The sequence below is a fragment of the Xyrauchen texanus genome, chromosome 1 (assembly GCF_025860055.1).
Source record: "Xyrauchen texanus isolate HMW12.3.18 chromosome 1, RBS_HiC_50CHRs, whole genome shotgun sequence".
In the NCBI taxonomy this organism is placed as follows: domain Eukaryota; kingdom Metazoa; phylum Chordata; class Actinopteri; order Cypriniformes; family Catostomidae; genus Xyrauchen; species Xyrauchen texanus.
In genome coordinates, this window is record NC_068276.1 from 65,082,094 (window position 1) to 65,107,458 (window position 25,365).

General features: G+C 40.5%; 1 pseudogene; it reads right to left on the reverse strand.

The window, feature by feature from the left end:
• Positions 1-25,365, reverse strand: LOC127645918 (uncharacterized; annotated as a pseudogene).

Here is a 25,365-nt window from a genome sequence, read left to right on the forward strand (position 1 = left end):
CTAGTTATTTGTTTCAGGTGTCTCAGAATTTTTATCCACAATGTCTCTTAACTCACCCAGACTAATTTCAAGTTGATCTGCAGTCTCTCTTATGACTTTAACAAATTGCATGGTCTTTGAGTTTAACTTTAGCTCTTCTGATGGTTGAGTGTTAGTTAGTTGTGTGTTTGCAGGTGTGTCTAGCAGATTTGTTGAATCCCTGAGCTCTGACTGAGGCATTTGGTTTGTATCAGTGTTTGCTCTTTCTGATTCTTTTTGACTCTCTATTAAAGCACGATCTCTGCGTATATTGTGGATTTCTCTAGAATCCAGAACAATAAAGAACACATCAACAGCTAAAAATAAGGCAGAAAAAACGGTTGTAAGGGTTTCAGCCATGCGCACTACTCTTGCAGTCTGGGCTGCAATTCTCCCAACACTTGAGACTTCAATTAAACGGAGAAGCTCAGGAATTCCTCCCAGTCCCCGGCCAAATCTAGCACCAGCATTTGCCCATTGCTGTTCATTGGAATAATTCTCATTGCTTGTGGAAAACTCATTTTGGATATGTTGCAATGCTTCAGAGATATTTTGGATGCAGCAAACTGTGGAGGTAATTTTTTCTTGGTTAGCGTTGGCTAACCATGTTTCTGATGTTACTGACACCGGCTGTTGTACCACCAGCTACTGCCACTCCAATGCCCACCCCTGTGACTATCAGAGATGCTCCTAGAGTGAAAGGAGCCAGAATAGCACCCACTAGTGCAGTGATTCCTCCAGCAGTTCCTATCACCCCTCCAGTCAGACTGCCGACAGTTGTGCTGAAGTGTACCCTCTCCAAACCATCTGCCAGGTCTCTTAGTAACTGAAGACGCTCATATAGCTCTTTGATTGTTTGTTTGCTCTGGGGGGGTGTAAAATCAATGTCAATAGAAACATGTCCCCTGGTAAAGCAATTAAATAATGTCTGAAATAATAGATCATGTATTAATGTATCTCACCTTAACCCAAAGATGTGCAATGATAAAAGGCCTGTGTAAGATGTCATTGACAGTTGGACGTTTTTCTGGATTGATCTGAAGGGAGTCTTCCACTAGCTGACAAAGGTCTTCAGAGTAGTTCTCAGAAAGAGCTTCATAGGAACTGTTGAGTATCTTTGTAACAATCTCTGCTGAGGTCCTTGCAATAAACTTAAGAGGGGAAATGGCACATTTGGTATATAGTATATACTATATTTGACAAAGGGATATTGGCAGATCACCTTAACGCCGATGTACGTCCTTCTCCACACTGTTTGGATTACACCAATTTATGACCCATCCATTCGGTTTGTTTGGGGCCCCGGCTATATTTCAGTGGCTTATGGACCTAATCCCCAGACCGCACGCTGCGTATGCTGCATATGCAGCATCTGAGGCCGCTACGATGAGCAGGGTTCACAGTAAACTCGAAGAAGTGCACAATTGGACGGATGGAGGTACATTATCTGGGGTTCCACTTTGGTCACGTGCAGGTGCGACCTCAAATTGATAAAACCACAGTGATCGCAACCTGCCCGAGACACAAGACCAATAAGGAGGTGAGACAGTTTCTGGGGATGGCCGGCTTCTATCGAAGGTTTGTTTCTAATTTTTCCAGCCCACTGACTGATCTCACTAAAAGGGGAGCCCCAGACGGAGTTGTGCCAACATGCTTTCACGCTGGAAAAACCTGCACTTTGCAACTGCATTACCCTGATTTCTCTCTCCCTTTTGTTTTACGGACGGACGCTTCAGACAGAGGACTGGGGTCCGTGCTCTCACAGGTGGTGGAGGGGGAGGAGCGCCCGGTGCTTTACATCAGCCGTACGCTCTCCTTGAGGGAAAGTACAGCACCATGAAAAAGGTGTGTCTGGCCATCGATTGGGAGGTCCTCACTCTCCAGTACTACCTGCTGGGGTGGGCCTTAACCCTCTGTTCAGATCACGCCCCACTCCAATGGCTCCACTGCAAGAAGGATACTAACGCCCGCATCACCCGGAGGAATCTGGCTCTCCAGCCTTTTAAGTTCACAGTGGTCCAAAGACTGGGGGCGCAGGTGGCTGTCACTGAATTCCTTTCCAGAAATGGGAGGGGAGGTAGTAGGCAGGCCGGAGGTCACCCTGGCCTGCTGTTGAAGAAGTTTTTGTTATGTTGATTTAATTGGAGAGGACTGCACAGACATAAAAAGGAAAATAAATAAAGAGCCTTACTGGACTGCATCACTGCCCCCTGTCTCGTCCTTTCTACACATATTTTTTAGCTATTATGAAATTATGTTTCATGTTTTTTATGCGGCCCCATCATTCACAACTTAGTCACAAAGTATTGGCAAACCTTATTTTCTGTAAATGCAACCAATTTTAGACACAATAATGTAAATTCGAGCTTTGTTGCGATTTTGAAAATTTTGTGTAATTCTGTGTAAGTAACTGAACTTTATTTTATATGATTTTATTTTCAGATAATAATATAGCAAATATGTTGAAATAATATAAATGTAAAGATATGTATATAATAATATGTATATCTTTTCAGGACAAAAAAATTATGTAGCCCTAATGTTAACTTTTATTTCTTTCTGTTTGGTACTCTGACTTGAGTTGACTTGACTTGATACTTAGCAGGACTCGACTTGATTTGCTTGATTTGTCTGCACTGAGACTTGAGACTTGACATGGACTTGATGGTTAAGACTTGAGACAGACGTGATGTCTAAGACTTGAGACTTGACATGGACTTGATGGTTAAGACTTGAGACAGACGTGATGTCTAAGACTTCAGACTTGACTGGGACTTGATGGTTAAGATTTGAGACGGACGTGATGTCTAAGACTTGAGACTTGACATGGACTTGATGGTTAAGACTTGAGACGGACGTGATGTCTAAGACTTGAGACTTGACTGGGACTTGATGGTTAAGATTTGAGACTTGACACAGACTTGAAGGTTAAGACTTGACTCGGACTTGATGGTTAAAACTTGAGACCTGCTTGTGACTCCAACAAGTGTGACTTGCTCCATCACTGCTAAGTATTATTCAGAACATTACAGACTGAAAAATATATTGCTTGGATGATACAGCTGAAGGAAATAATTCAGTACCTGTCAAACAAGAGATGTGAAATTTAAGCAGCCCTCATTCAGACTGAGAACAACACAGACAAACAGCAAAGTTGCAGACACAAATATTTGAGCTGAAACAGACACTGAGCAGAAAAACTCATTCATTTGATGATAAGCTTGATTAGCTATTGTCAGAGATAGTCTTATCCTGCAGAGTTCAAATCTCCCTGCAGAACAAAAAACATGTGAAACTATTTATTCTTCTTCACAATCTAGACCCAGTAGTGCAGGACGTCATACTCTGGGTAGGTGGTCATTTAAATGAATCTGCAATGCCAGAATCTGCTAAACATCCAACAATTCTTAATAAACGGCACCACATAACCTCTCTAATTCTGAAACACATAAACAAAGAAACAGGTCGCAGCAGATTCTTGAAAAATTGCAAAACAAATTCTGTATTTCACTGGCTAACGCAGCCATCAGAAAACAGATGAAAGATAAATGCTAGAGTCACTGAAAAAAATGGCAGATCTACCAAGACATAATTTGTTGCCATCAACCGTTTACGCATGTAGGTGTAGATAATTTTGGACCCTTTGAAAAAAAGAGAGGATGTAGCCTTGTGAAAATGTATGGGGTATCATTTATCATTTGACATAGTTTGTCATTTGGAAGAAGCCAACTCTCTTGATACCTATAAGTTACATATATCTATAAACGATATATGTAACTTTATCTGTAGAAGAGGGCAGGTTTCTATAATTCGCTCAGAAAATGGCACATACTTCATTGGTGATGAGAGGTTACTTTGCGGGTGTAATTGAATTAATTTGAATCAACAGCTTTATTATGAGAGACAAAATTATTATTTAATTATTAAATCAAATTATTATTATCTGAGAGACAAAATAAGAAGACTATGTTTGTTGATCAGCTCTGACCTTTTTTGCACATTCTAGTTTGCAAACAGGGGCAGACTGGGACTATAAATTGGCCATGGACCTGGATAAGAAACAGAGTCATGGAAGCTTTTATGCTTTCTAGCTGACTTGGGACCAGTGCGAAAATTGCCAGCCATGCCCAAAATATTTAGAGTAACAGTGTAAGTGTCAGTCATATGAGAACTAGAAACAAACAATACATACACATTAATATATATATCCAGTTGTCACCGGTGAAGATTCCACAATCGGCCACCAGAGGTCTCTCTCACCTGAATATTAACATTGGACTACATTTCCCTAATGCCCGCATACCTGGTCTGATTACCCCACAGCTGTTCCATATCATCACACTATTTAAGCCCTGTCTGTTAGTACACAAATTGCGAAGTCTTGTTTGCCCCGGTTACATTTCTGAGCGTTTTGAATAGTCACGGTGTTGCCTTTTCTGTGTTTTAACCTTGCCTTGGATTACCACGTTATAATCATTTGCTGCTTGTCTATTTATTACTCTGCCTGGAATACTACTACTGCTGTTTTGCTGCCTGCCCCGGTGGTTCTTCGGAGTAGAATATTTCAATGGTGGATATGAGCTACGCTCCAGTTTCTTTTAAGCATTATATTGTATTGTATTTTATATTGTAATAATGTTTGTTAAGGAAAGGAAAATAAAAACATATTTAAATGGATATGGTATGAAATAAAAACATTTTTTGTTAAATTACTGCTTAAATTATTAGTTCACATACAGTAAATAATATCAATATTCAACCTTATTACCAGCTGATTTAAATCTGAAGTAAAAAGTTACTCTGCCCATTAAGACATTTCATGGAGAGACAGGGGACCATTAATCCCGTTAGATCTTCAATGGTGATCTTGTTCATGTAAGATCATCCTTGGATAATTTTTGGCCTCAGTGGGTGCACTTTGGAAATTAAAAACAGTCATTTGCTTCCGAGTTTGTGCGATTCGTTAAAATGTTAAATCTATCAATACAAGCTGCGTGGCAAATGGGTTTTATTAGAGCAGGCGTGAACAATGATGGTGATTCCTGAAATATGCTATTCATGCTATATTCTTTATGTTGGCTACACTTCCAAAACACACTTAGAACAGTTCAGCCGAATTACTTTATTGCTATTTTGTACAAATCAATTTCACATTGGCCTACTTATTAACATGACAAAACAAAACTGAATTCGAACAACACAACAAACTCTCCCATTACAATGACTGCTGTCACTCAATGCAGGTTAAGCATCTCTGTTTGAGATCTGCATTTCTACATTAGCTCAATGACGCTCCGCACAATGTTCTGAACTCTCATGAATGCTCTCATTAAAAACAAAGCTATCTAATCAGCATAATAAATCAAATATTTACACCACATTTGTGCCTTGATTAGAACGGGAGCATTTTAGTTGTTGTGTTGCTCACTTGCAGTGTATTTAACATCTATGTTCAAAGTGAGCAGTGCAATATGCAATGCATCCAAAATAATTACAAAGTGCTTTTCGCTCTTGTTCTACAGCTTATTTTTGTGTCTCAGGTGATGTTTCTTCAGTATTAAATTTCCTGTGCCACCACGAACAGAGTTGGAACATAAAGCATTAGTATCAGTTGTCATTACTGATAGGACGGAGGACTAATCGATGCGGCTCTGATTGGCCACTGCCGTTTCATTGCTCAATGGACATGTTAGTGATTGGTTAGAATACTCAACCGCTACAAAAATACATTGTAAATAGAAACCATTGATGCAACAGGAGCAGACTTAAATTGAACGTTGTAATCGTCAGTTTCCAATTGGTAGCCAACAGTTTTCTTAACAAATCTATACACTGAATAGTCACCAAAAAGGTTTGCAGACTATCAGAATGTCCAACTGCAAACAGCCCTCTCACACTTTCCTTGTGAACAGGAAGCTACACACAAGCTAAAATCATGTTTGTGTGATGGATGGGTAAAGCTATCAGCTAAACTACAGAAAGCAGGCCAGTTTCCAGGGAGGTCTGAACAGCTTAAAAAAAATGTCTGAACAGCATCTGCCTCACAGAAAAATATTTCTTGTATTTTTACATTTCAGTTGATATTTTTATTATAGTTTATTTATATAAAATGTAATAAATATGTTTATTAACATTAAACTTTAAAATTAAATTATGCCAGATACCTCAAAACATGTGAATATGCTCAAAAAGGAATCATGACATTTAATGCATTGCCATGCCAACAGCATTTAAGATATCTTGCAACCCTTCAGAATTTAAAATGTAAAATGCCTCGATATTAATCTGTATTTTTATCAAGACATTCAGGCTAACATAATAGGGATTTTTCAACATCTGTAAGATTAAGATTCAACTTTATTGTCATTGTGCAGAGCCAATGAAATGCAGTTTTTCACATATCCCAACTAAGCTGGGGTCAGAGCGCATGGTCAGCATGAAACAGCGCCCCTGGAGCAGATAGGGTCAAGGGCCCAACAGTGGTATCTTAATGGTGTTGGGGCTTGAACCCCCAACCTTTCGGTCAGTAACCCAGAGCCTTAACCGCTGAGCCACCACTGGCCTATGATGACTATGATGTGTGTGCAAACATTAATGAGTTTTCACGCATGTACCCCAAAAGTACCGAAAACCTTGAAAAGAAGAATGAATCCATAGAAGAACAATAGGACTCCGCACCTTCAGTGCTCGGGCCCTAATAATAATTATTATATATATATATATATATATATATATATAAACAAGATAAAATTATGTTTAAAATTGTTAAATGAAGAAAGTGTCAAACAGCATGACACTGATGGCAATGCTTAAAATGTCATGTAAATTACCCACATAACTGTGTAAATGTTTATTAAAAAAAATGAAAACAAAGTTGGTCAGAATATGTACATGTAAAAAAATATAAATATATGTAAAACAAAATAAACAGACCTCTTAAAGAGTAGAACTTTGCAGATATTTTGCAGATGAAATGCTAATATTTTCAGTCTTTATATCTGCAGTGTTTTAATTCCTTCCTCAGATTTTTCTTTGGAAAAAGTGAAAAGCCCTTTGCTTTGACAAGTTGTATTTGCTGTCCTTTAAACAAAGTAAGCCTCAAAGACTCGAATAGCCAAAAACTAACTTTTGCAGGGCTTATTTTCGAAATTTTTATCCGAGCAATTTTATATTTACATTAATTACATTTTATTATTGAGCAAGCCGCACTTCAGCTCCCTGCGGTATAAATAAACTATGCAAATGACTATGTACTTGTCATAGCTTTAATGTTGACAGAAATCTTTCAGTTATTTGTCATTTTGTGATTATTCAGAGCTCATCTTATGCTTAATATGTTGTCTTTGGTTATTGCCAGTAATTTCACACCAGGAAAATGCCCGGTGCTCAGTCTGCCCTTTAGTCTTTTATTGTATCATGTTTAAACAACATGCCAATAAACCCCACATGGACACATAAGAACATCATAATTAGCATTATTGATAAAAAAAGACTTACTGCACTCCTCAGCATACACAACTCATAGATGACACATCCCAAATTCCAAGTTTCACTGTTTAAAATATGTAAGATTAAGAAGGTTAGGATGTCAGTGTTCAGTTCAGGTCAGTATTCATATACAGTCGAGTGTATAAGTTTGCACCCCCCTTTTTTGTCTCACAAGTTGACACACCCCTAGCAGAAACTGTTCAAATATAAGAAATACAATACAATATACACTGGTGGCCAAAAGTTTTGAATAATGTTCAGATTTGGCTGTTTTGGAAGGAAATTAGTAATTTAATTCACCAAAGTGTGATTCAACTGATCACAAAGTATAGACAGGACATTAATGATGTAAAAAACAACACCATCACTATTTGAAAAAAGACATTTTTTATCAAATCTAGACAGCAGCATCACTCCAACACCTTATCCTTGAGTAATCATGCTAAATTGATAATTTGGTACTAGAAAATCACTTGTTATTATATCAAACACAGTTGAAAGCTATTTGGTTTATTAAATGAAACTTAACATTGTCTTTGTGTTTGTTTTTGAGTAACCACCTTATGCAATAGACTGGCATGTCTTATGGTCAGTATTAGGTCAAAAACAGCTTTCTCTAGAAACTCGTCAGTCAATCTTTGTTTTGAGGAATGAAGGCTATACAAAGCTTGAAATTGCCACAAAACGTCTTGGTTACTAATGTAACCTCCATTCCCGTCCGTCACTCAACGTTGTGTCGATTAATTGACACTAGGGGTTACTCCTGCGGAGCCCAGACACGTAGTGTTTGAGGGGGAGGACTGCTGGAAAGAGCTGTAAAACCAACAGCTTGTAGAGATGAATGAACGGCAGAGGAATTCAGCTCTGTGACTGCTCTCTCGGCTACGAAGAAGATATCTGATGTGTATTTGCAGCGTCACTCCTTTTATACCCGTATGTGGCATGCAAATTCCACACGCCAATTCTCATTGGCCTTTTCTCAAAATCAGAGATGTCTGGTCTCCGCAGGAGCGACCCCTAGTGTCAACTCATCGACACAACGTCGAGTGAGTGACAGACGGAGAACTGAAGATTTCATACAATTGTGTACACTACAGTCTTCAAAGACAAAGGACAGCTGGCTCTAACAAGGAGAGAAAGAGATGTGGAAGGCCAGATGTACAACTAAACAAGAGGATAAGTACATCAGAGTCTCTAGTTTGAGAAATAGACGCCTCACATGTCCTCAGCTGACAGCTTCATTGAATTCTACCAACTTCTTTTTTTGACAAGAACTCTTTGAAGTAGTTTAAGAAGTTCTGCAAATTATTTTTCTAATTAGGGATTCAAGCCCAAAGGGGTGAATCCCTATTGTAATCCCTATTTTATTATTATTATTTGTATTATTCTGCCCTAAAACTGTTTGTGCAGGCCAAACCATAAGTCATAGAGAGCTGAAATTTTGAGGGAAGGTAGTCCCCCAGAGTACTACAGTCTATCATTCCGGCCCGATTGGCATCAAGGTGGTGCTATAGTTATCATGTTTACGTTTTGGCCCATAACTCCTCAAGTGTGTTACATCTTTGGATTGCTTGGCTCAAATCGAACAAGACTTATATCTCAGATTTAATTTCTGTCATGAAAATGTTCACGCTAATTTGCATAATTCGAAAAACCTACTTTTTTGAACCCCTCCTACGCCAATGTCCAATTCACACTAGAATTAGCGTGTGTCTACTATGAAATCTCCTGACAAAAATGTATCAAAAGAATTTTGATTCGTCAAAGCGTTACGTAGATATAAGCCAACAAATTGTCTGGCGTCGTCCATGTTGTACGTATTGACTAATATCTACCAAATGAAAAGGCCAAATGTTACGAAACTTGATAAACATAGACAACATGACATTCTGAGGATGCACGCAAAGTTGTAAAACGTTTTGCCCATAGGGGGCGCTACAACAAAAAAACGCTAATAACTCTGCAACCATATGATCAATGAAGTTGAAAATTGCTATGCATCTTGTAGGGGCCAAAGGCTAACATATTTACATTTACATTTATGCATTTGGCAGACACTTTTATCCAAGGCGACTTAGAGGGACAATCCCCCCGGAACAACCTGGAGTTAAGTGCCTTGCTCAATTGTGGTGGCTGTGGGGATCGAACCAGCGACATTCTGATTACCAGATTACCAGTTATGTGCTTTAGACTACTACACCATCACCACTCCTATAATTTTCAGCAGCTAATAACATCAAATCTGAATGGCCGACCATTACAAAACTTGAGATATTTATACACAGTGTTAGAATATGGCTGTGTACCAAGTTTCATGAAAATCAGCCACAAGGTGGTGCTAAAACAAGGACATTTACATTTTAAACAATGACTCCGCAACCGAGTTGAATACTCTCAAAATAATTTTTTCCTCAATTTCTTGCACCAAGACCTACAAAATGTATATCTTCGTTTTATGGCATTTTATAAAATGTTTCCACTATTCAAATTTTCTAAAAAAGAAACTTTTTCAAACTCCTTCTAGGCCGTATATCTGATTCTCATAAAAATTGGTGTGTGTCTACTATGAACCCTCCTAACAAAAAGCTATCAAAGGAAATTTGACTTGTCAAAGCATTGCGAAGATATGAGCCAACGAATTGGTCAGGCGTCATCCATTTTGTGCGTATTTACCAATATCTGCTAAAAAATGTTTTACGAAACTTGATACACTTTGAGTCTGCATACAAAATTGTGAAAGCATTAGCCTATAGGGGGTGCTACATCTAAAAGATGCTCATAAGTCTGCAACTGTATTATCAATGAAGTTGAAAATTGATATGCTTCTTGTAGGGCCAAATGCTTACATATTCTACAATATGACTCAGATAAATAAAAAAACATAACCGCCAGCAGCCAATAATTTTTCAGCAAAATGCCTGTTTAAATGGTGTGTAAATTATTGTAAATTATCCAATGTTATCTGCTATTGTGAACTACATCTAGGACTCCCTAGGTCAATAATTATCAAAAAGTTGAACTTTAGTTAATTATTTAGGGGTTGCATTTATCATGTGGGTTTGACCAAGTGTATCCAAAAGCCTATAATTACTAAAATAAATATTCAAACTTCTAAAACCTTTTTGGAGATTGGGTGCATTGTGGCTTTATAACAGTTAAAAAGTTAATAAAAATGACCACCATAACAATAATCATGTTTCAGGATCGTTGAACACAAGTCATATTTAACTTCAGCAACTTATAAAGTACATATACATATACAAATACATTCTTTTTTTGCATACTTTGAAAGTAATACTTAAATACAATACTTAAAAGGCTTGAACCCATTAATTGCTGCTAGCAGCTATATTTTTTATATTTGTATTGTTATTAATGTCCTGACTATACATTGTTATCAGTTGAATGACACTTTGGTGAATAAAAGTACCAATTTCTTTCGATAAGATTAAAATCTGTACATTATTCCAAACTTTTGGCTGCCAGTGTATGTATATCTATACATATATATAGACGTTGCATAACACATCCAGTATCCAGTATAGAAAAGCACTTTGCCTCAAGCGCTATAAATTGTACCCCCATTGTAAATGCTGGGACCGGTTTATGGGATAACCCTTTCTAAGTCCCCAGTTTAGCTCAGTCTCCCCTTGCAATTTGTGATGGTGAACGAGCATTGAGAATCTTCAACTCAAGTTTTGCCTCTGCCCACATGGCCAAAGGTCTCGAGCATGGAGTATACAGTGGTGGCCAAAAAATATTGGCACACTTAAATATGAGCAAAGAAGGCTGTGAAAATAAATCTGCACTGTTTATCCTTTTGAACTTTTGTTAAAAACATTCACAAAAATCTAACATTTAATTGAAGTAAAACAAATGAAAAAGGAGAAATATCTCATGAATAAATAAATATTGTTCTACAAAACGCATTGGCCATAATTATTTCCTCCTTTTAATTCAATACTTTTTGCAACCTCCCTTTGCCAAGATAACAGCTCTGAGTCTTCTCTTATAATGCCTAATGAGGCTGGAGAACACCTGGCAAGAGATCAAAGACTATTCCTACTTACAGAATCTCTACAGATCCTTCAAATTCAGAGGTCCATGTTGGTGGACTCTCCTCTTCAATTCACCCCACAAATTGTCTATGGGGTTCAGGTCAGGGGACTGGGATGGCCATGCCAGAACCTTGATTTTGTGGTCATTAAACCATTTTTGTGTTGATTTTGATATTTGTTTTGGATCATTGTCCTGCTGGAAGATCCAACCTGTCCCGATTGTAAGCTTTCTGGCAGAGTAAGCCAGGTTTTGATTTTTTATCTGTTGGTATTTGATAGTCTGTGATGCCATTTATCCAAACAAGATGTCCATGTCCTCTGGCAGAAAAACAGCCCCACAACATTAAAGATCCAGTACCACATTTAATTTAATAGAACCAGTTCCAGTAGTGTCTGGCAAGCTGGAGATACTTGAGTTTGTTGTTGGATGAGAGCAGAGGCTGTTCTTGAAACCCTCCCAAACAATGTGTGGTGATGTAGGTGATGTCTGATATTTTATCAGACTTTCTGACCCCCAAGACCCAACTAATGCCTGTAATTCTCCAGCTGTGATCCTTGGAGATTCTTTGGCCACTTGAACCATCCTCCTCACTGTGGAGACAATATAGTTACTGTATATTTCCTTTTCCAGGCCGATTCTGAAGATCTCAAGTTGAATAGAACTTTTTATTTATTGCCCTGATGGTGGAAATAGGCATTTTAAATGCTTTGGCTATTTTCTTATAGCCACTTCTCATTTGTGAAGCTCAACAACCTTTTGCCACACATCAGAACTATATTCTTTAGTGTATCCCACTGTGATTGATGATTATGGGTCATTTTTATACCCCTGTGAAACAGGAAGGCATGGCTGAACATTTTCATGCTCCTAGTCACCTAGGTGCACTAAAAAAGTAAAATATGAATGGGAATATACATCATATATATTTTACTCATAAGAATTTCTAGGGGGTGTCAATAATTATGGCCAATGCAATTTGGAGAAAAATATTTATATAATATTGAGATATTTCCCCTCTTTCAATTGTTTTACTTCAATTAAACATTAGAGTTTTGAGCATTTTCTAAATAAAAGATCAAAAGGAAAACATTGCAGATTTTTTCAAAGCCATCTTTTCTCATATTTACCAAGGATGCCAATATGTTTGGCCAACACTATAAAACTCAATGTACAAAAAGCAGTGTTCACAAAACACACTGTTATGAGCACAACATGCTATCCTCCCATTCTCAATGCTGGTGCCATTGTGACAGACCAGTTTGTTCCATTTCTCCCCATGTTCACACACTCTTCTCTGTTCAAAATGCCTGTGAATAGAATGTGAGAATAAGCTTCCCTGCTGTGTACAAATCTCAGGAATCTTTATTGCATCTAGGCACATGCCTAGATGCAATAAAGCAAAAACATAATTAATTCCCATTCAATCAGCCACAGTAGTGAAGGCACAGGTGTCTCCTTACACTGTGGCTGAGTGTAAAGCAGCCAACAAATTAAGCCAAGAGCCATCTACTGGTTACTCTGCATCATTGGACAACATGAAATCATGCATTAATTCCACTGTCTGCCTGTATATCAGCCTGACAGCTGTTACAGACAGCATCAAATTGGGTCATTTGAATGATAAAGCATGGTCAAATTATTTCCTCGTAAAAAACACAAACATCACAAGTAGAGTCGGGGGATGGGTTTGTGACAATATATTTGAAGAACACTATTCAGATATGGGGTTTGCCCCTCAACGGGGTAATCTTTACAGTGATTGTTCCTCTTCTGAAACTCACTTGACGTTGTGTCGATATAGTGACACTAGGGGTAGCTGTTGAGAGCCCCAAACACCTCCCATTCTCGGAGAAAAAGCCAATGAGAAGTGGCGAATGGAATTTACATGCCACTCCCCCAGATATACAGGTATAAAAGGAGCTGGAATGCCCACACCATTCAGATTTTTACATTGGAGCCCAGTGGATGTACTTGCAGCAAGCTGAATACTACGGCTGTTCCATTCACCGCTTAAGAAGCGTATGCTATTGGATATATGGTGCACCTCATGTCTGAGCAGTGATCACACTGAGGTAGCGTTTGTGGATGGTTCATATTCTCATTACGAGAAAATGATCATGGCAACGTTACGGTCGCAGCTTTCCTTCTTCCGGGGGAAAGTGCTGCGCCTTCTACACATGGGTATGAGGCCGGCCCGGCTGGTGCTGGAGGCGATTTGGGGAGTTCAATGAGAGCAGTCTCGCTGGGTAGACCCAGTCTGAGGCTGATGCAGAGCTGACCGCCTTGCTTGCCCAGGCCTCCGCAAGCATTGGGTTGGACTGGAACCCTCCACCATTCCCTGAGCGTGGTTATCCCTCAGGTGGATAAGGCGGTTGTGATAAACCTGTCCCCGCAAAACGCCGGCACCTGGTGGGATTGACCGTCGCTCCCCTCCAGAGCCTGTAAAACTACGTCATCGCTGGTGACCAAAGCCTACAGTTGCCGTAGGACAGGCCGCCTCCGCCCTGCATGCCATGGCCATCCTGCAGGTACACCAGGCCAAGGCACTCAAAGAACTGCAAGTGGGTAGACCTGATCCCGACATGCTGCAGGAACCGACCTCGCCCTCCTGGTGACGAAGGTCACAGTTTGAGCACTCAAGCAGGCCATGTCCACCTTGGTGGTCGAGGAGTGCCACCTGTGTCTGAATCTGGTCGAGATGAGGGACACCCACAAAGTCCGCTTTCTCAAAGTGCCCATCTCCCAGATCTGACTTTTCGGCGACACTTTGAGGACTTCGCCCAGCAGTTCTCAGCTGTGAAGAAGCAGATGGAGGCCATCCAGCACATCTTCCTCCAGCGCGGCTCAAGATCCTGCACCCTGTCTGCTCACCGAGGGCATCCCCTTGTGGCGGTAAAAGCCCATGCGGCTCCACCTAAACCTGAGCCCAGTTCTCGGCCCTGGCGTAGAGTCCCCCAAAGGAAGCTGACGCTCACTGTCTCACGGTGACCGCTTCAGCTCTGGCTTTAGACTCATGTCACGAGAAGGGCATGGTGGCATGGCACACATCGCGTAGCAATCACGCCGCTCTGCCGCCATTTATTCAGCCCTTGGACAGACCTTGCATTTCTATGTGTTGTGGTCACAACAGACGCCTCCAAACTGGGCTGGAGACAGACGCCTCCAAACGTGTGCAATGTCGATTTGGCAAAGCACAGATAGACCTGCTCGCTTCCCGGGAATCCTCCCACTGCCCGCTCTGGTATTCCTTGACGGGAGCCCCCCTCGGAACAGATGCACTTGCACAAAGCTGGCCCCGGGGGCTGCGCAAATATGCATTCCCCCCTGGGAGCCTAATTGTACAGACCCTATGCAAGGTTAGGGAGGACAAGGAACGAGTTATCCTCGTGGCCCAATGTTGGCCCACCAGACTTTGTTCTCGGACCTCATGCTGCTCACGACAGCACCTCCCGGGCAGATTCCCCTGAAGAAGGAACTTCTTTCTCAGGGATAGGGCACAATCTGGCACCCGCACCCAGACCTCTGAAGACCTACATGGCCTGAAGTGGCATTTGTTTGCAAATTGGTGTTCTTCCCGAGCCGAAGACCCCCAGAGATGCACAGTGAGGTCAGTGCTTTCCTTCCTGTAGGAGAGGCTGGAGGGCGGCTGTCCCCCTCCACCTTGAAGGTATATTTAGCCACTTTAGTGGCCCACCATGATGCATTGGACGGTAAGTCCCTAGGAACTGATGACTTGATCATCAGTTTCCTCAGAGGCACCCGGAGGCTGAATCCTCCCAGGTTACGGCTTTTCCCCTCATGGGATCTCTCTGAGGTCCTCCTGGGCCTTCGGGGAGCCCCCTTTGAGCCGATAGAGTCAGTGGATCGTGGACGCCATTGCTCTGGCATACCAAGCTCAGGTCGTGCCCGCCCCTTTGGGAATATGAACACACACTACTAGGAGAGTAGCATCCTCGTGGACACTGGCCAATGGCACCTCTCTAGCAGACATCTGCTACACCCAAAACCATTGCGAGATTTTACAATCTCCAGGTTGAGCCAGTTTTGTCCTGTGTTTTGTGAGGTACTAACAGGTAGAGTTTGGTAATACAGAACAGCTGGCCGGTGTATCACTTGTATATAGCACCTTTCCCCTCCCTTGAGGCGAGAACGTGCGCTTTTACCCCCAGTCGAGTTCACAAAGTCGTGGACCCTGGATGTCCTTCCTCCCTAGCCCTGTGGCTCGCAAATTCGGTGGAGGAGTTTGCAGCCAGACACACTATGGGTACTAATATACTCTGTACTGGGATAGGTGCTCCACAGGTGACAATTACTCCGGTAACCCCCTGTGATGTATTTTCCACGGTATGGACTCCCAGTCGGCGGACCCGCGTCTCCCTTGAGCATAGCCCTTTCTGCCCTGGCCACTGTGTTTTAAGAGCTCCTCCCCTTCATGGCAGGACATAACACCGTGGCTCTTTCATGTGCGACTCTTGAGCCCACATAAAGTATCGCCACAAGTTAACTTCCACTCTGGCCAGGGTGTGGCCTCCATGGGGTCTTTTCCCACTGAAAGAATAGGAAAGGAAAAGAACACCATCCACGGCATCCAAATTAGTGTTAACTGGCCCCAGCCGAATCTATTACACTCTGGAGATAAAAACACAGAGAGAAAAGGCAGCGGCTGGCACAGCCTGCTCCCATGCTAGTTACGTCACTCCCCCCCCCCTCAGGGATGTGGGGAACTACGTGATGTCTTTTGGGGCGTTGGGGGAGGTTACATGCAGACTGATACTCCTGCTATTACGCACGCAGTAGCTTGCTTGCCCCTGCATCAGCAGTTCACGAAACATGGTTCAGCTGTTGTGGAGTTTTTCTATAGGGACCTCTAGTGTCACTACATCGACACAATATCGAGTGAGTGACAGAAGGGGAAAGTCATGGTTACTGTCGTAATCTCCATTCCCTGATGGAGGGAATGAAACAATGGGTCCCTCTTGCAACAACACTGTACTAGCCGTTGAAATGGCTGGACCTTGTCTCAGCTCCTCAGCACAAAACCTGAATGGAGTTGGCATTCCATCTCCTTTTATACACGTATGTCCGCGGGATTGGCATACAAATTCCACTCACCAATTCTCATTGGCCTTTTCTCAAAGAATGGGAGGTGTTCAGGGATCTCGAGAGCAACCCCTAGTGTCACTACATCGACACAAGGTCTCATTCCCTCCATCAGGGAATGGAGGTAATGACAGTAACCATGACATTTATCCTCTGCTGTGGTTGATACAATTCTGAATTCTAGATCCCCATCGACGAGAAGGCTACATATGCATAACAGTGGCGCGTTCTTGCCTCCTGGTGTCTGGCACGAAGGGAGGTCCCAGTTCACTGCCCCATAGGCTCAGTGATATTTAGTTTTTTTGCCAGAGTGTTTTGGGGCCAGGGTTGCCACGACAACACTTAAGTTTATGTTGCCGCTATAGTGGCAGAAAATGCACATGTGAATGGGGCTTCGATCGGTAGACATTCTTTTGTCTCACTATATGCGCAGAGTGTGCAGGTTTAGACCTTTTAATCCTGTTCTTATCCCTTCATGGGATTTGTCTGTGGTATTAGATGTGCTCTTGGGTGCCTCTAACATCAGTGTTTGATCCTATTTGTGATGTCACTACATCTTTTTGCTCACTGGTTTTGACTTTGCAGTCTTTCTCTCCTCCCTAATTTTAGTCAGATGAGAGTGAAGGGTCATCTATTATGTGCCCTATTAGGGCTTTGCAAGATTATGTTGACCACAATAGTCAGTGGCGTAAATCAGAACAGCAGTTTGTAAGCTTTGGTGCCGCAACAAAGGTTTATCAGTCTGTGAGCAAAGGATGTCTTATTAGCTTGGCAATTGCATGGGCTTATAAGGGGTACAGTGAGAGGAGCATCCTTGGAGGATAATTTATTGTGGCAGGGTGGTCATCCCAGAATACTTTTGTCAGATTTTATAATCTGGATAAAGGGTTTGATTCCTGCTTCCCATGTTCTCTCTATTTGAACAGAGGTGGAATTATAGTTCTTATATATTTAAGCTTGCTTGTGTGCCGCTATCTAGCTTAAACAATTGGCCGCTATTGTTCTCATGGTGCTATGCTATATCATTCACAATGTGTCATTATGCAGCGTTAAGTGATCTACAAAAGGGAACTTCTCGGTTACGTACATAACCCTGGTTCCCTGGTAAAGAACAAGATGCTCGTAGCTGGCAATACTCATTAATTGCTCCATAGGCTCATGCCTTTTGTAGAAAATCTAAATCTCAATGAATTGCCGTGATTGTATTAGTGCTTTAGACCACTTGACCACCAGCAATTAAAATACAATTAAAAAAATTATTTAATAAAAAGTTAACATTGGAATACTTGGATTTGTACCTTTTCTCATCATAAGGCTTTCCAGAAAAAATCTCAGGTGCAACATATGAGAGAACCTTGTTTTCTGCTGTCTGTTTCCCAGAGGACCTAACAGAAACAGGATGGTACATGTCATAATGCAAGCAGATATTGACTTTAGATTTCATTCAAAAATGAGAACTGGAATTGCAAGTATTTAGACTAGTAATATTACTTGTAATGTAGTATTACTTGTGTTATGTTTAAATACAGTAGTTACTGATAAGTTCTTTGCATTAGAGGAACACATACAGTTCATTAATCTCTCCAAACTCTCCTAGACGAATAGTTCCGCATGTTGTAAAGGAAATGCTCTGTGACATGAAAAACAAACACTCATATTGATTACAAGCTCAATTCAGATTTAAATAAAGTGGTTTGAATGATGCAATGTAATGCAATACAATTCAGTATATTGTTTATTTTATATATTAGAAATAAAGCAAAACAACATGTGTTTAGGAATTTATATTATAATTTGTCAATACTTGATGGACTAAATGTTACATATAACTGATGTTTCTGGTTTTCATGGAAGCATGTAATTATGTTTTGGAATATCACACATGAGCAGCACAAGTTGATTTTTTTATCAACTTTTATGTATTTATTTATTATGCCGGTGCATTTATTATTATTATTATTATTATATTTTACATTAAACTACCCTCAATTGTATAACCTTTATGTTTTATGACATCTTCACTTTAACTACTCGAACACCCCTACTAAATTCAGACGCACCTTCAGAGTTTTTAATGTGGAACAGGGTTTAGTGAAGCCTAGAATAATGCAATGTTAAGTGATGTTTGTACCTTTGGCTGCAGGTTTTTATGTAGACTATTTTTATCATCATGTAGGTACTTCAATGCCATGCAAATCTTCACAGTCCAGTCCAGTATCTGTAAATGTATAAAATGTTAATTTACAAAATAAATAATAATAATTTAAAGTTATTTATATTAAAGCATTGTTCTGAATTTTGATAATTTGTTCCTGTTGTAGAGATAGTGACAAGAAAAATAACAAATCATCATCTTATTAATATTAACATTAAAGATAAGCTAAGCTCAGTCAACAGCATTTGTGGAATAATGTTGATAACCACAAATATTTTAATTTTGACCCTCCTGAAATGTGAAGCTAATCAATTTATAAAATCACTTTCATTCATACTCTTGTTGAAAGTCATGTGTTATTTGAGCTGTAAAGTCGTCATATTTACAGTCATTTTAGGGTTTGTTGACATTACGTCATCAAAGCAACAAAGAAAAGGTTAGTAAGTGTTTTTATCACAGTAAATCATGTTTACACAGATATTATTCATGTATTGTGGCTATACTTTCAATAGTGTTTTTTTTTTTTTACAAAAATAAGGGGTGAGTCGAAATTATATTTTGTGGTAATCAATATTATGCCACAATTGCTGTTGATTGAGCTGAACTTGAATTGAACTCGGAATATTCTGTCAATGTTTAGATCCCTATCAACTTTTATTTTTGTATTTTTGTATAGATTTTAAGCATATATTGTATTTCTCACACATAATAAAATAATTATTTACGTATCCCCCCCTTTTTCTCCCCAATTTGGAATGCCCAATTCCCAATGCACTCTAAAGTCCTCGTGGTGGTGTAGTGACTTGCCTAAATCTTAAGTTGTCTCCGCGTCTGAGACCTTCAATCTGCACATCTTATCACATTTCTTGTTGATGGCGTTACCGCAGAGACATAGCGCGTGTAGAGGCTTCACGCTATTCTCCGCGGGATCCACACACAACTCACCACACGCCCCACCGAGAGCGAACCACATTATAGCGACCACATGGAGTTTATCCCATGTGACTCTACCCTCCCCAGCAACCGGGACAATTTGGTTGCTTAGGAAACCTGACTGGAGTCACTCAGTATGCTCATGATTCAAATTCGTGACTCCAGGTGTGATAGTCAGTACCTATACTCACTGAGCTCCCCAGGCCCCCACAATACAATAATTGTTTAATTATAATAATTCATATTAATCATTAAAATATTTAATATATTAACTTGGTTTGAAAGGCATTATATTTGCCATAGTTACCGTTCTTCTCCTTAGTGTATAAGGACTACTGTAGCTTAGCAGCAATAACATGTTAAATATCGAAACAGGTAGGGAAATCAATCAATCAATTTTATTTATATATAGCACACTTAAAACAACCAAAGTTGACCAAGGTGCTTCACAGGTTAAATACAACAACATGACACTACTCACACAGTAAAAGTACAGCAATTAAACATTTGTAATATACAGTATACGATATGTAGTGATATTAAAATTAAAGTTACCAGGAAAATAACAGACTTAAATCGAAGGAAATGCCAAAGAAAATAGATGTGTTTTTAACAATGATTTAAAACATTCGAGAGTTGGGCAGGTTCTGATATGGACTGGCAGGTTGTTCCACAGGTTAGGGGCAGCTACACTAAAGGCTCGATCACCTCTGGTATTTAGTCTGCTTCTAGGTACATCCAGGAGGAGGAGATTGGCGGATCTCAGCGCTCTAGCTGGAGTATGAACATGAAGAAGCTCCGTTAAGTATAATGGAGCCAATCCATTTAAGCATTTAAATGTTAAAAGTACAATTTTTAAAATCAATCCTGTAATGAACAGGGAGCCAGTGGAGGTAGCGCAACACAGGTGTGATGTGGTCCCTCTTCCTCTTTCCTGTCAGGAAGCGGGCAGCAGCATTCTGGACTAACTGCAGACGCTGAATCGATGACTTGTCTAAGCCCACATATAAGGAGTTACAATAGTCAAGGCGGGAAGTTATAAGGGCATTTATCACCCTCTTCAAATCTTTAGGAGGGAGATAATCCTTTACCTTGGCTATAGTTCTCAACTGGAAAAAACACGATCTAACAGTGGCGGATATCTGTTTATCAAGCTTAAATGCACCATCCAACACAACACCAAGACTCCTCACAGTTGAGCGGCTGTTTGAAGTTAAAGGGCCGAGAGAATCTACATCAAGGAGTTCAGGGTGTCCAAACACTATGATCTCTGTCTTGTCTCCATTTAAGTTGAGGAAATTTAGATTCATCCACGTTTTAATGTCCTTCATACAATCAAACAGGGGCTGCAGTGGGCCCTTTTTTTACGTTCAGGGGCAAATCAATTTGAATATCGTCTGCAAAACAGTGAAAAGAGACATCGTACCTCTCAAAGATGGAGGCCAGGGGCAGCATATACAAAGAAAATAAGATGGGGCCTAAGACAGAACCTTGAGGGACACCGCAGGTAAATGGGGCAGTTTCAGAGGAATAATCACCAAGGTGGACAGAGAAGCTCCTGTCAGTTAGATAGGATTGAAACCACCTTAGTGCAGTACCTTTGATTCCCACACAATTTTCCAACCGTGACAAGAGGATTGAGTGGTCCACAGTGTCAAAGGCAGCAGTGAGGTCTAAGAGCACTAGGACAGCAGAGACTCCTGAGTCAACAGTTAAAATCAAATCATTAAAAACTCTTAAAAGTGCAGTTTCAGTGCTGTGACGGGATTTAAAGCCGGACTGGAACTTTTCATAAACATTGTTATTGATTAAAAAGTTTGCAGCTTCATAAAAAGTACTTTCTCCAAGACTTTAGATAAGAAGGACAGTTTAGAGATGGGCCTGAAGTTGGCGTGAACAGAGGGGTTGAGATTTTCCTTTTTTAGCAGGGGTTGTACAACAGCGTGTTTAAAGGTGGACGGAACATGACCAGAAACAAGACAAGTATTTATCAATGATAAAATACATGGTCCAATGGTATCAAAGACTTCTCTAATCAAACGAGAGGGAATGCTGTCTGAGGGACAATTTGTGGGTCGCAGATGATGGACCACCTCAGATAGGGAGAAGATTGATATGGGCTCAAACTGATCTAGTACCGCAAGGCATATAGGAGGAACAGAGGGATCATGGTCGCAGGATGTGGTTACAGAAGATCAAAGAGCAAAAATGTTCTCAACAAATAATTCTAGGAAAGAGTTACAGAGGTCCAATGTAGGTGTAATAGGAACAGAGTTGCGGGGATTTGTAATGGTGTTAAACATGTTAAAAAGAACCTGTGGCCTGTGACGGTTGTTTGCGACCAGTTTAGAAATAAAATCAGATTTTGCAAATTTTACAGCTCTCTGATAATCAGATATATATCTGTAGAATTTCATATGACACTCTGAGTTTGTCTTTCTTCCACCTTCTCTCAGCTTGCCGACATGTACGTCTGATTGCTCGGGTGGTGTCATTTAGCCAAGGCTCTGAAAGCGCTTTAGTGCGTTTCATCCTCAAAGGAGCTACAGAGTCTAAGATGTTTGTGCAGGTTGAATTAAAAAGAGTTATAAGTCCATCAGCACCAGTAACATCACCTCCATCCAAGTTATAGAGCACAGAGTCTTTGAACGCAGCATAAAAGTGTGCTGGGGTTTGACTGTTAATTACACGGCGGCAGTGTGCAAAAGTTGACTTGACCACAAAACATGGGATTGTAATCGTGAATAAGACAGGGAAGTGATCCGAAATACATACGTTACCAGGGATGTAGTGGAGGCTAAACCCATGTAAACGCCGTTTACGCACCTCCCAAAATTCGGAAATAGCGTTTACCCACCTCCAAAGTGGGTTTATCCACCTCTAAATTGCGTTTATCCACCTCTAAATAGATAGTTCCTAAGCCATTTTAAATTAAGCTTATGTCGTTTTAGTTTCATATTGTTCATTTTTAGTTTCATAGGTTGTTAAACCTATGACGAAGTCTTTCATAATGCGCTGCTGCCAGTGTTTCCCATGCACGTGCATTGATATTGACTACTACCAGCTATATACAGCGTGCTGACCTAAAAAATCCAGCTGTATTCTAACAATAACTTAGCTCTCCTTATTAGCTAGGCTCCTTGCATGCTGGCTAATAAGTAATAACTGACAGTGCTGTGTTGGACAGATTTATGCAGCGGTGTTCCATGACGGAGAGAGAGCGCGAGAGGTACGGGTGAGAGAGAGAGAGAGAGAGAGAGAGAGAGAGGTACGGGTGAGAGAGTGAGAGAGAGAGAGAGAGGGACGAGCGAGAGGTAGCCTAGTGCTGCGCGAATGCGCTACGGCTCTCTGCAATCAAATACGATTTTAAATAGGCTTAGTAAAAAATAAAAAATACATCGAAAATCAATGTGTGGCGGTCAGCGTTGATATTGTGGCGGGCAAAAATTCTTTGATTCCAGCTTGTTAAATGTGAATATGTTCTAGTGTCTTCTCTCCTCTGTGACAGTAAACTGAATATCTTTGAGTTGTGGACAAAACGATACATTTGAGGACGTCATCCTCCTGGGCTTTGGGAAACACTGATCCACATTGTTCTGACATATTATAGACCAAACAACTAATTGATTAATCAAGAAAATATTCAACAGATTAATCGACTATGAAAATAATCCCAAATCCCTAATCATTATCAAGTGCATTGCATTGGAAGCCCTGGATGTAAGCCTCCCTCTCTATCTCTCTTAAATATTTTTGTTCTCTCTGTTTTGTCATTTAGTAAACTTTATAGATTTCAACCATATTATTCCTTCTTGGGTCTCTTTAACAAGAACTTAGATTAATGTATGAATTGAATAGTGATTGTGTGACCTATGATGAGGGAACAACCAGTGATACCCTTGGTAGTACCATCAAATGATAGCCTATAGCGATGTCATCAGGATACACATACACCGGTAGGCAGTGGCCCACCTTACCGGGTGACCACGTCGTGGTCCACCAGAATTTATAGTTTACCCACCTCTTTTTTTTACCACTACACCTCTGTACGTTACATATTTAATTTACATGAACACACAAGCCATGAGACAGCACAAGGTCTAATGTGTGTCCTTTTTCATGTGTTGGGCCAGACACCGACCGAGTGAGATTAAAAGCGTTAAGAAGATTTAAGAAGTCTTTAACCATAGGTTTGTTTTCACAGCATACATGTAAGTTAAAATCACCACAAATTATAAAATGATCATAGTTTAACCTTAGACCTGCTATAAAATCAGCAAAGTCTTGCATAAAATCTTTGTTGAATTTTGGTGGACGATACACAACTGCACACAGCGTCGGAGAAGAGGCATTTAATTCGAATAGCTGCAGCTCAAAGCTCGAATAGTTGACAGATGCAGACAGCCGACACTGGAAGGTGGATATAAACACAGTGGCAAGTCCTCCACCTTTACCAGTGGTCCGAGGAGAGCTAAAAAATGTACAGTTGGGAGGGAGAAGTTCAGAAAAGGATGCACTCACCAACATGAAGCCAGGTCTCGGTCAGCAGCATAAAGTCAAATTTATAAGATGTAAAAAAATCATTTAGCACAAAAGTTTTGTTGGCCAGTGTTTTGGCATTAATCAGGGCCATACGAAGAGTTAAATCCAAACTGTCTGGCTTTGGGGCCCGCTGCAGTGCGCGCAGATTAGCCGTTTTCACACCACGTCGACAGTCAGGCCGAAATTTCCTCACCGACGCTGGGTTTCCCCACCCGGTGTCAGCCCACGGGGCACCATGTGTCATGCCGGAAGGAGCCATGACAGGCTGCGATGCAACAGCAATCAGGCTGGGGAAAACAGGCCGAATCCACCGCAGGCGCGGGACCTCCGAGCACCGGCGTCCACAAACAGCGGGGCGACCACAACCCCCACCGCAAAGGACCACAACCCTTGCGCCATCGTCTCTCACACATGTTGATGGAGCATCATGTGTTAAATACCTGTTTTTATAGTTAACAGACTACATGCTTTCACAAGAATGTCTGTTTAGTTCACGAATGCAAAACGTACATTGTTTTGCTGTTGTTGTTTGAACTTTTCATTCTGAGAAAGATCTCCAGCATTACACATGGTTTAATATTTAATTGTAATGGGTTATATTTTATATTTGAATCTACAAACCTTCTTTTCAGAAAACGTCTCCTTTTGGCTTTTGATTTTTTGAGAAAGATCTCCACCCTCACAGTGTTAAAATACAAGATACATGCAGTCAGTATCTGAAAGCAGATTTATTCATTACAGCCTGCTTAAATCCACTTATTTTTCTATTATGTATTTTTACCTTGAAATGTTTCCGTATGCTGTATTATGTATGGATGACTGAGGGTTAAGAGTTTAAGACATCTTCCTGAGAACAGACAAACAGATGTGTGTCACAATTTGTCACACTTACAATTACCTAATTCATTTCCAAATCTCATTATCAAACACAGTGTACATCTCACCTGGTCAGAATTGATTATTTTAATGACAAAGTGATCTTCTTCTTTGTTCTTCACCAGCATTGTATTTTCTTGTTTACTCACCACTGTGTATCCATGTTTCTCTATGGTTGACTGATTGTTGCCCAT